Source organism: Thalassophryne amazonica, chromosome 2 (genome assembly GCF_902500255.1).
Source record: "Thalassophryne amazonica chromosome 2, fThaAma1.1, whole genome shotgun sequence".
Lineage (NCBI taxonomy): Eukaryota > Metazoa > Chordata > Actinopteri > Batrachoidiformes > Batrachoididae > Thalassophryne > Thalassophryne amazonica.
In genome coordinates, this window is record NC_047104.1 from 25,058,530 (window position 1) to 25,060,859 (window position 2,330).

Here is a 2,330-nt window from a genome sequence, read left to right on the forward strand (position 1 = left end):
CACACACGCTGTCTGCCATCTGCCCTGGACAGTGTGAACCGGGATTCATCCGTGAAGAGAACACCTCTCCAACGTGCCAATGTGAGCATTTGCCCACTCAAGTCGGTTACGACAACGAACTGGAGTCAGGTCGAGACCCCGATGAGGCGACGAGCATGCAGATGAGCTTCCCTGAGACGGTTTCTGACAGTTTGTGCAGAAATTCTTTGGTTATGCAAACTGATTGTTTCAGCAGCTGTCCGAGTGGCTGGTCTCAGACGATCTTGGAGGTGAACATGCTGGATGTGGAGGTCCTGGGCTGGTGTGGTTTACACGTGGTCTGCGGTTGTGAGGCTGGTTGGATGTAGTGCCAAAGTCTCTGAAACGCCGTTGGAGAGGGCTTATGGTAGAGAAATGAACATTCAATACACGAGCAACAGCTCTGGTTGACATTCCTGCTGTCAGCATGCCAATTGCACGCTCCCTCAAATCTTGCAACATCTGTGGCATTGTGCTGTGTGATAAAACTGCACCTTTCAGAGTGGCCTTTTATTGTGGGCAGTCTAAGGCACACCTGTGCACTAATCATGGTGTCTAATCAGCATCTTGATATGGCACACCTGTGAGGTGGGATGGATTATCTCAGCAAAGGAGAAGTGCTCACTATCACAGATTTAGACTGGTTTGTGAACAATATTTGAGGGAAATGGTGATATTGTGTATGTGGAAAAAGTTTTAGATCTTTGAGTTCATCTCATACAAAATGGGAGCAAAACCAAAACTGTTGCGTTTATATTTTTGTTGAGTGTATATATATGTGTGTATATATATATATATATATATATATATATATATATATATATATATATATATATATATATATATACATATATACATATATATAAGTGCATCTCACAACAATTACAATATTGTGAAAAAGGTCAATACTTTTTCTCAGATATCTTAGAAAGTGACATAAAAATTACATATAAACTAAAATGTTTCTGTAAGGGTTGTGTAGTGGGACCCCAAAGCAGGAACAAGCAGCATGAAGTTCACCGACAAGGATGCAGTATCCAGATCAGACAGGAGCTAATATACCTCTGGAAATATAATTTTCTGGCTTGCTAAAAATGAAATTAAACTGTCTGGACAAATAATAAAATTCTGTTCTGCTTCTGACCAAACAGAGCTTGGCTGTAGGTTGCTTATTCACAACAGAATTGATGTAGTATGTTGTCAAAGTAATTTTAAAAAGTCAACTTAAACACCATGACTTCAAATTACCACTGCTCCTGTCGTGGTTCACGCTTCTGGTGCTTAATTTATGATATCTGGGTTTATATTTCTAGTGTCATCTCCTGTGTATTGTATTCTTGTGTAGGGTTTATATTATCTGGCATTCCTCATCCATGTTAATTAGTCAAGTTTTCCTGTTTATTATTTCACTCATCATTCACTCATCTTCAACCGCTTACTCCAAATAAGGGTTGTGGGTTGTGCGAAAGTACACTGTACATTCAGGAACATGGCGTTGGCCAGTCGCTGTGTTTTACAACCTGACTGACATGGCTCAGACTATCTGGTCCTTTTGAGGAGTGGGTCTTTTTTACTGTAAAGCACTTTGGCATTCCTTCCTGTCCTTCTCCCTAACCCCCGCTGAGTAGAGTGTAACGGCCTCATTTACATAACACTGGTGACAAGCTGGGCTGTTCACAGCCGCCATTTGGCACCACCTTGGGATTTAAAGGAATAAGTGCCATTTGGCACCACTCTGGTAGTTCTAGCTGTAGAAACATCTCAAAGAAGATCAGTGGAAACAGGATGTATCTGAGCTCAATTTTGAGCTTCATGGCAAAGGCTGTGAATACTTGCGTATATGTGATTGTTTTGTTTTTTTTATAAATTTGCAAAAAAAAGTTTTTTTCACATTATCATTATGGGGTATTGTGTGTAGAATTTTGAGGAAAAAAAAATGAATTTCATCCATTCTGGAATAAGGCTGCAACATAACAAAATATGAAAAAGTAACGTGCTGTGAATACTTTCTGGATGCATGGTACTCTTCCATAGAGGTGAAAACTAATTTTGAGTCTCTGATCAGTTAACTGTGAACCATGAAATGTTAGTGAGAGAACTGAGGGGATCAGTGGAACCTCTCAAAAACTCCTCTCTTGCTTCTACAACCAGACCTACCAATAGATAGATAGATGGATAGTTTTCTTTCAAACCCTATCCTTTCTTCTGTCTTGCTCATCTTTATACGTCTCTTTATTGCTCACTCTTCCACAGACATCCCTCCTTTTGTGCCTGAGCTGCTTTATTTCTCTCCCATATCCTTTCCTTCTCTC